This window comes from Dermacentor andersoni, chromosome 7 (assembly GCF_023375885.2).
Source record: "Dermacentor andersoni chromosome 7, qqDerAnde1_hic_scaffold, whole genome shotgun sequence".
Taxonomy (NCBI): domain Eukaryota; kingdom Metazoa; phylum Arthropoda; class Arachnida; order Ixodida; family Ixodidae; genus Dermacentor; species Dermacentor andersoni.
In genome coordinates this window covers 96,654,407-96,668,882 of record NC_092820.1, presented here as the reverse complement: position 1 = coordinate 96,668,882, position 14,476 = coordinate 96,654,407, and positions in this window count along the sequence as shown.

Sequence of the window (14,476 nt, the reverse complement as noted above, 5' to 3'; positions counted from 1 at the left end):
TCAGCAGCCTTTCCGGGTAAGGAATTTTGGCGGCATGCTTTGACGCTCCCACTCGGCGAGAATCGCTGTAGCACTAGACGTCGATGCGCGTCAAGTTCTCAGGGCCCGGGCGGTCCTCGACGGGCTTTGTTATTTACCTGAAGATTAGGGATTGAGGACGACAAATGCAAACAAACGAAATGGGCTGCTGTGTGATGCCGAGATAGGATGCCGCCACAGCAGCCTCGTATTCAAAACGATCGTCTTGTTTCGCCGCATGCATCAGCGTAAGTTGCCTTTTTTTGGTTATCGCCAAATTATAACCACGATAGAAGAATACTTTAGGTGAGCGAACGATGCCGGGAGCCGCAGCGCGTCAATGCTCTGCTTTCAAAGCGCGCCACCAGTGGCGCTTCGAACTGAGGCCCTCGGTCTTCCGTAGGCGCCTGAAAGCAGACGGCGGACGCGCAATTTGCCGCGCTAGCCCCTGTACCGATTTTTAGGCTGTAACTTCAGCCGCCCGCACAAAGTCCAGCAAATATGTGTTCACTGACGGCTCTTATATGCCCACTTTAAGGAACGCCGGACTACGTGAAATAACCATGTATCGCCGCTGTTTCAGCCTGTGTTAAAAAGCAGCACGTAGGAGTCCCGATCAAAATTTTTCGGGACGCATATTTTCAGAAAAATCTTTATTGTAGCTCTACAGTTAAACCGCGTTAGTTGCGTGGTATTGCTACAAGCAGATAGCGCATTCCAAACCCCTCATTCCTTGACACATTCCAGGCGACTGCAGACTATGCAGCATATAAATTCCTTCTGAGCACTCGATCGCGTTCCTGAAAATTTCGAGCGTGATAGTACATAGTTACAGTGGGCGCTTTGATTTCACTTACATTGTATGTGCAATACTATTTCCACGAATTACCGAAAAGCCTTCATATGTTTCGTGTACGTCTCAAAAGAACAGTCAAAACCGTGTGCGACATGAGGTGAAGGCGATTTACCGGCGTGGCTGCGCCAGTTTCAACGGAGTGATTGCGCGGTCCTTTATCTGTTCTGTACACCTAATGGAACCTACTTACGAGCATGTTTTCAAGCAGTGTAATCACCCCATGTAGCACTGGTAGAGACATTGATGCACCAGCTGCTTTATGTAACCACCAAGAAGGTATGTACAGTCCCGGGCAAAACATCATGATGAGACCTTATTTCTCAGGTTTGCAAATAAGTAAGAAGGGCACAAAGCACTTTCCCATCGCACAGTCCCATAAAGCTGATCAAATTACTAACACGCAAACCAAGTACGACTGCCTCGTAGCGAAGGTGTCAGCAGAACAGAGCAGGCGCTTGCAGGCGTGCGGGTACCAGCGGGAAGCAAAGTGGATGGATAGTTGGAAGTTAGGCGCGTCCCCTTTGAAACGGGGTGATGGCAGTTGCCACCATGCTCAGCTTTTTATTTTTGTTTAACTGTGTTGTATGTTATTAAAATTCGCCATTTTATTTCAATACGTCTTCCTACACTTTTAACCTTATGTCACTTCTCTGTTTTTGAGCCACCAATCCTCCAATCGCCTTTAGCTAATTTGCACCGCATATTTATTTACATGACTATTGATATATCTGAACCCTAGGGCCTCAGGGAGCGTTACTGTGGCCGCATCGACATAGGGATTGATACCATCACATTTTAGTATGAGGTGTTCCATTGTTTCTACATATTTACCACACACAGTACATGTGTCTTCTTCGTTAAATTTTGTTATAGCTCCGCGTTCTGAGACACCCTGACCTAGGTTCAAGGAATAGCTAGGGCACTGCCTCTTGAGTTATCATAAAACGCTTCCTTCCTAATCTGCTGTTTCCAGTATAGATATAGCTCCACACTATGCTTATTTTCCATTGAATTTATCCAATTTTTACCCTCCGCGTTTTCAACCTGTCGTTTAATGCTCTGTCTTTATCCGTCCTCGTGTCTGGCATACTTACTGCTTAGCTTCCTAGTTCTTTTCCGCCATTGTGAGTGAACGCTCTTTCTGTATAGGTATTTAATACCTTGGCTGCCCACCTGTGATCGTCCAATTTCCTCAGGCGTTTTTCATATAGGATTTTACTCTGAGCTTCCCGTGCTTCGAACGATGCCCAACCCATATCCCCTCGTACTGCTTCGTTTGTGGTTTTCCCGTGGGCACCTAGTGCTAATCTTCCCACAGCTCTCTGATTTACTTCTAGTCTCGACTAAACCTCTGCCCTTAAACACAGGACGGCATTCCCGCAAGTAAGCCCCGGCCCCATTACTCCCTTCCAAATACCTCTCAGTACCTCATAGCTGTTGTACCGCCACAATGCCCTATGTTTCATTTTCCCGGCATCTCTTCGCCCTTTTGCTATGAGAGACTGTTCGTGCTTTTCCGTGTACATCTGCCCTTTGTTTATCCGTACCCCGATATATTTGTATTCGGCCACTCGGGGTAATTCACGGCCTTGTATTGTAAGCTCCTGATCAGTTGTATCGTTGAAAAACATCCCACCAGACTTAGCTGCACTAAAACCGAAACATAAACTGTCTCCTGTCTCCACAGTAATTAACCAGAGTTTTCAAATCTTCCTGGCTATCTGCTAACAGTACAATATCGTCCGCATACATTAAACCCGGTAGTCGTTGCTCAACAACCTTTCCGCCCAATCTGTACAACAGATTATACCCTAGATTGCTTCGTTGTAACCTTCTTTCCATACTTATCATATAAAGCATGAACAGCAGCGGTGATAGAGGACAACCTTGCCTTAATCCTTTGTGTACCTCGACAGTTGTCGTACTCTTAATTCCTTGCCATGTTATTTCAGCTTTATTTTCTCGATATATTTCCTGTAGAAAATCAATTACCTCATGACCGATACCTTCATCTTTTAATATGTTTCACAGGAGTTCCCTGTTGACGTTATCGTATGCACCGCTTATGTCCAGGAAGGCTAAATACACAGGTATATTTTCCGCCTTAGCTATTTCTATACACTGGGTAAGCACGAACAGGCTATCATCTAAGCGCCTGCCACTTCTGAACCCGTTCTGAAGTTATCCGAGTGTTCTATTACTTTCTACCCATGAGTGCATCTTTAATTTCACCGCCTGCATCGCCAGCCTATATATAACTGATATCGTATTTGGTCGGAAGGATCTTATGTTCTTCTTATCACCTTTCCCTTTATAAATCAAATTCATTTTACTCTGTCTCCAGCTGTGCGGAATTTGCTTATTTTTTGGGACTGCCTCCAATGCTTTTATCAGTGTTTCCTTGCTTCTTGGGCCAAGTTCATTAACTTGATTGGAATTTTGTCTATCCCACTGGCAGGCGTGCGGGCACCAGCGGGAAGCAAAGTGGGCACTAGTCTCTCGCGCCCTCTCTCGTCGCACCGAGCTACCAGAACGCCGCCCACGCCTTTCCACAGAGCGCTGACAGCGCTCCGTTCTCTCACCTAGCCTATCTTCTATCGTGGCTATAACCAACAGTACGCTTCCCAAGGCACTTGGCCACACGTGCTGTGGAACTGGTAAGTGGACTCGCGAAACAACGCATATTACTAAAGTGGACATCCTTATCGCAATAGGGTTGGCAGCGACATCTATGAACGTGACGTGGGACATTGTGCGAGGCGATATGCGTATACTGGAAGAAAAAACTAGGTGTGTCACAGCAGTTTCACATGACAAGGGCGGGTGAATGCATCGGAGAAGCTATCCTGGTGGGGGCCTACTGGCTTTGATCACACGGGCCTCGCGTTTTTTATTGCTCACACGAGAACAAGCGGCTTGAAACAGTATCATACGATCGCAGTTTTGCGATACAATGAAGATATGTGCGACAACAATTGTGTTTTCAGGTGACGGTACTAACAAGTAAAAAAGCGCAACTGTGTTGGCTCATTTATTTGTTCTTGATCGCGAACTTTGCAGCCGGAAAGTCACACGAAACAGGATCATAACAACAAGGTTCTAATTACTTGCATATTTCTGTGAATTGCGCAAGAATGTACATACCATGCAGAAGAGAACCATCACACTTCGCCGCACACACGTCTGCTGATGATTACATGAACACGGCAAGTGGTGAAGTAATACTGGATCTATGATTACTAACGGCTGCAAGTGCCCTTTTGTCTCAGCGTTCTCTGGATTTGGTCTCACATGGATACCGAATATTTCACACAATCTCCGCCCCACGAACGGCCAACCAGGACCATGAGCAAGAGTTATTCACTAAAACGTCACTGAACAGTATATAAATTTGGTATGAGAATTATACGAGAACTGAACGTGATGTGTGCATATCGCACAGATTTGACGAGAAGTGAACGATATGCTATGCAAATTAAACGAGATTTCGTAGAAAATCTGCGAGATCTGTAAGATGTACTAAGCCGACTTTTACGAAGTGCACGAGATTTATGTGATAGTACTATGAGAATGCGTAGAGCGTGTATGAGATTTGTGCGAGGTGCTGCGTAGACCTAACGAGATTATGTATGATGTTTGTGAGATGGCGGGTGATGTGTACGCACTGTAGTCATATGAGCAACGCGATATTTGAGGATAACTATGCACTGCATAGAAAGTATGTGCACTTAGGGGGTAGTACATACAAAAGCTAATTAATGACAGTGAGATTTATGACGAGTTGTTTGTAGTACATGCAAAAGCATGACCAATGTGCTGTAGGATGACATTGAACCATTGTGACACATACACCAGCACAAATAATAGAGCAAATAAAGAGCAAACGTATGTATATATTCATGCGTTGGTTCAGGACGCACGTGCGAAAGAAACAATGCGTTATTTCCTAGGTTTAGGCCGCAGTGCGGCCTTCGTGAAGAAGTGATATATATATATATATGTGTGTGTGTGTATATATTGCGAATTAGTACTTCTGTAAATGAAATAGCCCGGAAAAGCTTCCGCTAGTTACATCTATATTTAACAAACAGGGACCTATTTAGCAATCACACATGGTGAACCATGGGGGCCGCAAAATAATTTGAATTTGACTTTATCTCTTGCAACTATACAAAATCTCAAGACGATGCAGGGAGAAAAGGCAATGAGTGCCTCACATTGGTCCCGGATCTCTCCCAGTAGCAGAAGTACAGCGCACACAAAAAATGAACATTTGCTACAAAGAACTTGAATAATTCAACAAAGAATTGTACTTGCTGTTTAACTCTACAACATAAATGTATCGCTATTCTAGGTTAAAGTGCTATGGAGGTTATGCACAACGACGTACAACCAGCACAAAATAATTGCAATATTCAGACAAGAAAATTTACACGCCAGCTCGGCCCTGCAACAGTGGATGTCCAGTGAATCTGATGAAAAACACAACTACAACTGCTGAGAGGGGGGGGGAGGGGGCGTGGGTGCAATGCTTTAGAGCTTTATAGCGCCCCCATCCTCTCCCACTTAATTTCCGCTAGATTTGATATCTATTCAACTCACAGTTATTCCACGGAAACGGGAAACAATCTCTATTCAAAAAACATTCATATAGCTCGGTATAGATTACCTGCGTAATTTACTACGACTGTAATAATTAGTCCCCTATCAAAGAATACATACATATAGCCCCTGACGCGCCCTTTATTTTCGCCAAATTTAAGAAACATGCCTTATTTACTTCTCCGAGGACATCTCTGAAACTAAGATGGAACGTGGTATGAAGTCTGAAAATAGGAAAAGATAAACGACGGCTCATTAATTATTTGAAACGCTGCTAACCGGGCCAGCAACGTGAAAGTTTCGTCGCACATCGCAGTTATCACGTCTGCCCTCCGCTTTCCACAAAATATAAACCTGTTGTAAATTAAATTACGACACCGCTGTAACCATGTGCTGCTCCCAACTGCTATTGTTCCAGGCCGCACAGTTATGGGGCGTCCTTTCCTGGCTTCCTGGCTCTTTCCCTAAGAGCTTCGTTGGTCCACCGCTGCTTATGCCGTTCCTGCCGCAATCCCAGCCGTGTTTGGACGCAACTGCTCTCTTATATTTTGTTCTTTTAGTCCATTTAGGAGTTCTTCTTCAGTCACGTACTTTAGGTCATCGTCAGAAATGACGCCACGAACGGTATTGAGTGATCGGTGAGGGCTGCTAACTATGGGAATATCACCAAATGCTGTTACTCCTGAAAGTTTCTTGTACCGATGTTGATACAATTCCAAAAGAAGGTCCCCATTTGCTAGTTTATTTATTTTATATGCTTGTCCAATGCGTCGGTTAGGGTCCTTGTAACATTGAAAGGAGAGACATGCCATGTAGTATTTTTCTGAGTGCTCACCATGCACCACGTGGAATTGCCGAAGGTTGCTTTTATTCTTCGTGAAGAACTGAGCACTGATATCGGTGTGCCCCCTCTTCTTAGGAGGGCGATCGCTTGAAGCAAAATAACTAGCCATAAAAATTGTCTTTTTCTCTCGCGGTACCCGCCGCCAACCGCGGAGCCCAACGAGGGGACGGGACAGGAGCGGGAAAGCAAGCCCTGCCCCGCCAGCTGTATACTGTGGCTATGACCCAATATGGCATAACTCAGGGTAGTTAGCCACACAAAGGTTAACCCTAGCCGCCAGCAAAGAAAGAAACAACAATTGAGTAGAAGACAGGAAAGATGGGAAATTGAGAGAGACAGAAAAAGATTGAAGAGGGAGACAGGAAAAGGCGACTGCCAATTTCCTCTTAGTGGGTGAGCCTGGAGGTGCCGTCTATGTGAAGCAGAGGCCGAAGAGGCGTGTTGCCTTCGCCGGGTGGCCTTGAAGGTCCAAACACCCAGCATCGGCTCAACCCCTAGGATCCCCTTTTCCCCAGACACGGCTAAGCCGTGTACGGCTACACGCGGGAGGGGCCAACCCTGGTGTGCTCTACGTGGTATCGCAAGGCACAAAACACCAAACACCTGCTCACGCAGACGCCCCTGCGGGAACAATAATTATATCATAGGTGGTATGTCAACAGCTGCACACTATTGAATGCGGCCATCAAAGGTCACGACGATCTTTAATTTCACGGTTGTAATGTTGTAGCTACCTAAGTTTTAGCCTTAGCCCCTTTTTGTGTAGACAGCGTTAGTGCAAAGGGAGGCGTATGTCATTAACAAGCTTTTGGGATAAGTAAAGACTGAATAAGCAATTGTGGAGATATTGAGGTAGTATATTTCTGTGGGTCACCACCGAAAGCCTAATTACATATTTACTTTTCCATTTAGGCCATGAAGCCACTTTTCTGTTTAGCCTGTGCAGTTGCTTCACAGTACGGGAATCCGACACATTTCTCCATTTACAGTGACTCCTGCTATTCATTTTCTTGTTGCTTGACATACAAAGGCACTTTGAATGAATATATGATGTTTAGTGGCGGAAGGGCCAGGTGTGGCCAAAGAGCGCCATGCTAGTGTTAATGAGTTCGCAGTGGACTGATGGGTTCGGTGAACTTAATATGACGTGGCTGTAAAAGGCCTAAACCAGTTGATATATATTCCATAAAATCTACGTGTAGTAATATTATGGGAATGACTACTGACGTGTACTATTGTCACGTGGTGGTGACGTTGAATAACACAGTAGCAATACTGTGAACGACAAACTAACTTTTATTGGGTGAACCTGTGCGCACAGAACAGGCTACACTTATAGCACAACGATAGCGGCGAACACGGTCAGCGATCGTCAAAAATCTGATCAGCGTGTCAAGCGCGTCGGCTTTTATAGATCAGTCGTCGAATGTTCCAGATTAACCGATGGGACCCGAGTGTCTTCCCTAGAGTTCTACACTATTCGCGTCGCGCGTACATGCAATCAGATTACACAAGTTGCGGTGAAAGACACTGGACGGAACCATCGATAACATTCCAGAAACTTCTTTTACATGCAGGCGCGTCCTGCGCTGCGCGATAACATTTCTTAGGCGGCCAAACGTGGTCGCCCGGTAAAGATAAGTATACGTGTCATTACCCCCTCTTAAAAAGCATCGTCCCGATGCTACAAATCTTAGAGAGCGAAACACAAAAGGACACTTATTAAACGAAAGTAACAAAACAACGAAAAGAAACAAAGTCCAAAGGTCAGTTACGCGAAGTCCCAAAGTTTATCAACGCTGGTAGTACGACTTGAGTCGCACAACGTGGGATATTTCAGGTCGTGAGTGGTGCCGCTGTGATAGCGAAATGCCGTCTGGCACGACCTCATAGTCTAATGCGCCAATACGTCGGATGATCTTGTACGGTCCGAAATAGCGACGCAAAAGCTTCTCGCTCAGTCCTCGTCGGCGTATAGGGATCCAAACCCAAATACGGTCGCCGGGAGGGTACTCGACGAAGCGTCGTCGGAGGTTGTAGTGTCGGCTTTCGGTCCTCTGCTGGTTCTTGATCCGCAGACGGGCGAGCTGTCGGGCTTCTTCGGCGCGCTGGAGATAGCTAGCGACGTCAACATTCTCTTCGTCAGTGACGTGGGGCAGCATGGCGTCGAGCGTCGTCGTCGGGTTCCTGCCGTAGACCAGCTTGAATGGCGTGATCTGTGTTGTTCTTGCACCGCCGTGTTGTGAGCGAATGTTGCGCACGGCAGGACGGCATCCCAGGTCTTGTGTTCGACGTCGACGTACATCGCTAGCATGTCGGCGAGGGTCTTATTCAGCCGCTCCGTAAGACAATTCATCTGCGGGTGGTAGGCCGTTGTCCTCCTGTGCCTTGTCTGACTGTATTTGAGAATGGCTTGGGTGAGCTCCGCTGTAAAGGCCGTTCCTCTGTCGGTGATGAGGACTTCTGGGGCGCCATGCTGCAGCAGGATGTTTTCGACAAAGAATTTCGCCACTTCGGCTGCGCTACCTTTCGGCAGTGCTTTAGTTTCAGCGAAGCGGGTGAGGTAGTCCGTCGCCACAAAGATCCACTTATTTCCGTATGTTGACGCCGGAAACGGTCTTAACAAATCCATCCCGATCTGCTGAAATGGTCGGCAAGGAGGTTTGATCGGCTGTAGTAATCCTGCTGGCCTTGTCGGTGGTGTCTTGCGTCTCTGACAGTCTCGGCATGTCTTGACGTAACGGGCGACGTCGGCGGTCAGACGCGGCCAGTAATACCTTTACTGTATCGTCGACAGCGTTTGGGAGAATCCGAGGTGCCCAACGATTGGATCGTCATGTAGGGCGTAAAGTACTTGCAATCATACATGCACTCAGATTACACAAGTTGCGGTGAAAGACAGTGGACGGAACCATCGATAACATTCCAGAAACTTCTTTTACATGCAGGCGCATCCTGCGCTGCGCGATAACATTTCTTAGGCGGCCAAACGTGGTCACCCGATAAAGATAAGTACACGGGTCACTATGAACATTATGATGCATAAAGAAAGAATGATGCAATATATAAAATCTGTGAGGTGCTAAAATTGTCTAGATAACTACTGCCTCACCAGAGCCCTTGAAAGCCAAGGGCCTAGAGGCATGTGCTTTACAAATAACACTATCGTAGCAGCATCCTCTGGAAAGAGGATGTGCTACGAAATTAATTGGCTTGTGATATGGAGCACAACATCTTTCAAGAAACATAGCCGGATGCAGGGGAATACAGTGGCGGTATGCAAAAGGGAAATGTTTCGTCCTGTCTCTTTCGGCTTCCCGGCACTCCAGGAAGACATGGAGGACGGTCAGCCGGTCGCCACATCTACGACAGGCTGGAGGCTCGTTACCAGTCAAGAGAAACTTGTGAGTGCCAAATGTGTGTCCTATTCTCAGTCTATTGAATAGGACATCTGTTCTTCGTACTTTCGTAGTTGGGTGCCAGAAACCTAACTTCGGCTTAATTAGGTAAAGCTTATTACTCGTTTCTGCGTCCCACAAGCGTTGTCAGTGGCTTCGGAGTTTGTTTCTTAGGAAAGGCTTCATGTCTGTGGCAGGGACTGCAGCAGAACGAATACCTTGCGATGCTATTGATTTGGCGATCTCGCCGGCAAGCACATTTCCCTCGATTCCTCTATGGCCACGAACCCAGCATATTACTACATGCCTATGTGATAAGTAGATGTTACATAAGAGTGAGTAGAGTTCATTGAAGACAGGATTCGTATGCTTTTGAGAAGAAATGAGTGCTTTTGCAAGACTTAGCGTGTCTGTGAATATGATGGTTTTGTCAAGTTTCAGTTTCTTTATATGTTTTAATTCACACAGTACTGCGTAGACTTCTGCAGTGAAGACACTTGTTATCGGGTTCAACACGTCAGATTCAGTAAAAGAGGGACCAACAACAGCGTAGGATACGCCAGCATGTGAGTTTGATGCGTCTGTGTAAAACACGGAGCAGGAATACTTCAGTTGAAGCTTACTGAAATGCATGGCAATTTCAAGCTCAGGAGCGTGCTTTGTGACCTTTACGAAGGATACGTCACATTCTATCACCTGCCACTGCAGGCATTAGGCGATATTCGAGAAATGGGACGTCCATTTCTTCGCCAAGTTCTCTTACATACAGTGAAAAAGGTAATCTCATAGAAGGTCTATTACGAAAAAGTGTTTCACACGCCAAGTCGTTAATGGTTGTGAAACACGGATGTTCCTAATTAAAGCGCACATTCAGAAAATGGTTAAAGCTGATGTATGTTCTTCGAAAATGGAGTGAACACTCATCGGACTCGACAAACAAACTTTCAACAGGGCTTGTTCTAAACGCGCCAGTGGCCAGGCGGATTCCCAGATGGTTAAAGGCACTTTAAGCACAAAGGCACTTTAAGCAAGGGCAGAATATAAGTGGTTTGAATGAATACAATATGAGTTGGGACACATATCTCACTGAATAAACTTATAGATTTGGCCTCAAAGAAACACTAAAACACTAAACACTAAATCACTAAATCAGTTCAAATGCATCAAGTATTCTTTCTTCTTGGGCTAATTTTCTTAAAGGAAGTTATTTATTGAAGAATGTGTGCAGGTCAATGCTCATTTTCTTGCAGAATTTTGCATCAAAACATCACTGCCGGTACGTGAGGGGGATATTATGCATTCCAGAATATTTGACTGTGTTTTGGATGCTGCGCCTCAATACATTAGCACCAAAATTGCTAAGTGCAGTATTTGACACTGTGATAGAAGGCTCTATAGTGAATACTTGCGAAAAACAATTAGGCCTTAGCAGCCGGTGAGCAATTGCGGCATATTATTGTCATTTCAGCACCTCTATTTCGTTCAGTGTCAGTTTTGAGTTCAGTTTTGAGAAATATATTAGGACACAAGAGTTGGTCTTTGTGATAAATACAGTCATGTTCATTTTCTAAAGTGCTCCGTTCGCAGTGTTCCTCATGGACATGTTTTTTCAAAGGTACTTAAACTCCTTAATTTCAAACTGCCGTGGAACTTGTTTATGCCGTAAAGTAGCACTCTTTCACAAAATCCCTGATTTAACGCAAAAAAGAAAGGTAAGGGGGTGAATGGACATAACATTGTTTAAGAACTATCCAATTTTAGTGCTTACCCAGCAATATAAAGCGAAAGCCGAATGGGAGAGAGCAGATAAATCTGTAATGCATGTTGCTCACAGAACTGTGAAAAGGACACATGGCATGGCTACTATGACGCTTCTTTTAGAATGATAAATAAGCAGTATTGCTATCTGATAAGCCTTTGGAGGGGGAGCCAACTCGCAGGTTCCCTGTCACACACATAAGCAAAGCCTCATAAATTTGCCAGCCCTATGGTCATTATACATTACCACAGTTGCACAGTTAAAAAAGAAATATTAAGTAAATGAGCTGGGCACTACCATGATCATAATCATCATAATCATCATCATCATCATTATGAACAGCCTGGCTACGCCCGCTGCAAGGCAAAGGCACCTCCCAAACTTGTCCAGCTACCCCGGTCATGTGATAATTCTGGCCATGTTGTCCCAGCAAATTTCTTAATTTCATCCGCCCACCTAATTTTCTTTCGCCCCTGGCTACGCTTTGCTTCTCATGGAATCCAGTCCGTAACCCTTAATGACCATCGGTTGTCTTCCCTCCTCATTACATGCCCTGCCCATGACCTTTTCTTTTTCATGATTTCAACTAAGATGTCCTTAACTCGAGTTTGTTCCCTCACCCAATCTATTCTCTTCTTATCTCCCGCTTAACGTTACACCCATCATTCTTCTCTCTATCGCTCGTTGCGTCGTCCTCAATTTAAGTAGAGCCCTTTTCGTAACCCTCCATGTTTCTGCCCCATAGGTGAGTACTGGTAAGACACAGCTGTTATACACTTTTCTCTTCAAGGATAATGGCAACCTGCTGTTCATTATCTCGGAGCGCCCGCCAAACACACGCCAGCGCATTTTTATTCTTCTGATTGACCAAGTGACCGCCAAAGGACGTGAGCATCAAGTTAACATCCTTGTACAAGTCATCTACGATTCATGCAAAGGGAAGCGCGCCAGCAATGCCGAAGAATGAGACGTGGACAGGAAAGACATGGCTTCTCATGATATGACTTATAAAAATCGGGCCCCTCGGTTAAACCCCTTTCTTCTCGTTTATTCTAAAACCAGACAGAGCATCTACTGCACGATAATAGTATTTAATATCCATCAGCACTTCTTTACTCTGCGTACTCTTTTTTGCATGCTTTCTTTTGACAGGTAGGGACGCATGCCTCTTCATTATTTACGTGCCTACACATCATAGGAAGCTTCGACCAAGCCGAGAAAGAATTGTAGGAAAGCCGACAGGAGGCTACTTTTCTGAGCTCTTAACAGGCAAGGTTTGTTGGTTTGAGTTTGCGTTAATTGGTTCGTAGGTTTTTGTAGCCCATTACGTGTTCTTTCCTCACACTAATGCAGACAAGCTTGTGGGATGTGCTGCTATAATTTGTACAGTGTGTAATGAAGAAAGGAAGAGAATGACATACCGATCATCATCAAAAGCGGAGGGCACGAGACCGGCGCTCGAACACCACCATCTTGTTCTCCCTGCTCACTGTTCCGAGCTACCGCCCGTTTGTTGGACTGGCTGAATAAACTCCCTTACATTTGGTGGAGGTGCTGGGTACGCACATCGTCGGCACCCTGGAACTCCCATCCCGCACGTTGCACTCGACCATGCAAGCTGACGCAGCCCAACAGCCGCCACCTCTCCCGGCCGCCGTTTGTCCCGGCCCCGTTCGCCAGCGAGACCCCCCGGTATTTTCGGATACGGAAGACCAGGACGTCGAGGACTGGCTGTCGTCCTACGGAAAAGTTAGTGGACCCAAAAAGTGGGATGACGCTGCTAAGTTGAGTACCGCGAACTTTTACTTGGCTGGCGTGGCGAAGCTGTGGTATACGAACCACGAATCGGAATTTGAAAACTGATCTGCTTTGAAGCAGGTAATATCTGCCGTTTTCGGTCGCCCTGCCGTGCGGAAGTTACGCGCCGAGCAACGGCTGTGCACACGGGCACAGGAACCGAATGAAACTGTTACCGCCTATATTAAGGACGTACTCGATCTCTGCAGGCGCGCCGATGCCTCAATGAGCGAAAGTGCCAAAATACAGCACATTATGAAGGGTGTCGACGACGATGTCTTTCAGATGCTTCTTGCGAAGTCTCCTGGCACTGTGTCTGAAGTTGTAACTCTTTACCACAGCTATGACGAGTTGAGAAGGCAGCGGGCTCTCACCCGACGTTCATCTCAGACGTACAATCAACCGCTCGCTGCACTGGACATCATGCCTGACCAGTCATACCTTATCGCACAAATGAAAGAATTAGTGCGTGAGGAGGTGGCCCGTCAGTTGTCTCTCCTGCCGTTTGCTCAGCGTCAGGAGCTCCCACAACAGCAGCACCTGCAGCGACCAATCCCGTTGGCTCCTGTGCTTCGACACGTCATTCAAGAGCAGATTTCCGAGGCCATGCCGGTGCCCATTCAGCAGCAACCTGTCGCCGCGCCTCTTAGTTACGCTGAGGTAGTAAAGCGGCAGCAGCTTCAACAGCCCTCACCACCCCATGGTGTGTCGTATGCTGCAGCCCCGATTCAGCCGTCCGTGACATGGTCTGCTCCCATCCCTGCAAATCCCTGGCGAACGCGCGACAACCGGCCGATCTGTTTTGCATGCGGTGGCCCTGGTCATATCGCCCGATTCTGCCGCCGTCGCGCGCCAGGATACTCAGACGCCCGTTCACCGAACTACATAGATCGTCCCCGCTCTCGTTATGAAGGTCCGGGTCCCTAAACAAGCAGAAATCAAAGAACATTCATTTCGGTTAGAACAACCTAACAGTCTTGTTTTAAATGAAACCACGTTTCGTTGAGTTCGAGCACTTTCGAATGTCTTCAAAGTTAGAGTGACATTTAGTTTAAATTTAGGAGTTAAAAACAAGTATTGCAAGAAATGACGTATCATTACCTTCAATCTACATTTCCCAAAGGCTCTTGTGCGAGATGTAAATAAGATTTCTGTTTAAGTTGAATATATTATACTCTCATTCAGGAATGAGCTAGACGACA